General features: G+C 38.3%; 1 long non-coding RNA gene across 1 annotated transcript; it reads left to right on the top strand.

Moving 5' to 3' along the window:
- The first annotated feature begins 6 nt into the window (after positions 1–6).
- Positions 7–998, top strand: LOC103375824 (uncharacterized). The gene is made up of 2 exons (XR_521258.1): positions 7–119; positions 270–998. It is a non-coding gene; the product is annotated as an uncharacterized LOC103375824 (long non-coding RNA).
- The last annotated feature ends 588 nt before the right edge of the window (positions 999–1,586 follow it).

The following is a 1,586-nucleotide window of genomic DNA, read 5'->3' on the forward strand; positions in this document are numbered from 1 at the left end:
TTGACAGCCATGTAACGTCCATGTGTGCTGCTGAAAGAGTCTCTGCTGCTCTGACCGTCCTCCTCCTTTCAGGGTGACGCCTGCTGGAGTCCGATGGTTGACACTAGGTCTGAGGAAGTGTAAGTGTGTTTGAATGGATTCATGGAAACAAAGCAGCACATTCAACCATCTTCAAACTGTCACATCTCTGAGGTCATCGTCAAAGGTTTCATACTGATCACATGATCCATCAATAACTGCAGCTGTGTTGTGTTTGTTCTCTCCATCAGATTCCTGTGAACTCACAGTCGACACAAACACAGTACACAGAAACCTCAAACTGTCTGACAACAACAGGAAGGTGACATTTGTGGAGGAGAATCAGTCATATCCTGATCATCCAGACAGGTTTGTTTGGCCTCAGCTGCTGTGTAGAACTGGTCTGACTGGTCGCTGTTACTGGGAGGTCGAGTGGAGAGGAAAAGTTGACATATCAGTGAGTTACAGAAGAATCAGAAGGAGAGGATATCGTTATGACTGTTGGTTTGGCCAAAATGATCTGTCCTGGTCTCTGACCGGCTCTGATGATGGTTACTCTGTCAGACACAATAAGAGAGAAACATCCATCAGGTCTTCAGTCTCCAACAGAGTATCAGTTTATGTGGACTGTCCTGCTGGAACTCTGTCCTTCTACAGAGTCTCCTCTGACTCTCTGATCCACCTCCACACCTTCAACACCACATTCACTGAACCTCTGTATCCTGGATTTGGGATCTGGTCGTCTGGTTCCTCAGTGTTTCTGTGTTGAGTTCAGTATCCAGAGTCTCCTCCTGGTAGAGAAACAGTTTCCCTGTTGAACAGATGGTTCAGTCTCTACATGTCTCTGTCACTCAAACATGTTTTAGATTCAAGGTTTTAACAAAACAATAAACTATGACATTATTTTACAACAGACTATCCTGTCAGCTTTCTGTCAGATGATATAATAAACTGTAACATGACGACTGTAGTAAAATCTTTACAGCATCCTGATCTTTTATATTTCGTTGTGAAAACATGATATACTGACATTTTAAACACATAATACTGCTGTTGTTGTTTTTTACAACATACCTTAAATTGACATTTTTGATGATTTACTTTGTTTTGAGATTCTTGTATCCATGAACGGTGGTCAGAGAAAAAGACTTCAGGTCCTGCTGAGAAAATGTATTTTTAATCTCATGGAAGCTTTGTCTTTATAAAGAAATATATATTATAAACAATAATAAATTGATTAACGACCAGCAAATACCGTCTTGTGTTTGAAAATTTGAACATTTGTACCATTTTTGTCATGACTGGACAAAACTTTTGATCAGTCAGTCAGACTATATTCATCAATCACTTAAAAATGAAATAAAATGTAACACAAAGTACACATAATTGAAATAAAAATGCAATAAAAAAAGTACAAACAATCCTCACATTGTCGTATATAACACGTGACAAGGAAACACCAGTAGGGATAAAATGAAATAAAATGAGATAAATTACAAGAAAAAGGTAAAGAAAATAAAATGGTTTTTTTCTTAAAATAGGGAGAGATAGAGATAGACAATAAGTAT

Source organism: Stegastes partitus, unplaced genomic scaffold (genome assembly GCF_000690725.1).
Source record: "Stegastes partitus isolate 25-593 unplaced genomic scaffold, Stegastes_partitus-1.0.2 Scaffold3009, whole genome shotgun sequence".
Classification (NCBI taxonomy): Eukaryota; Metazoa; Chordata; class Actinopteri; family Pomacentridae; genus Stegastes; species Stegastes partitus.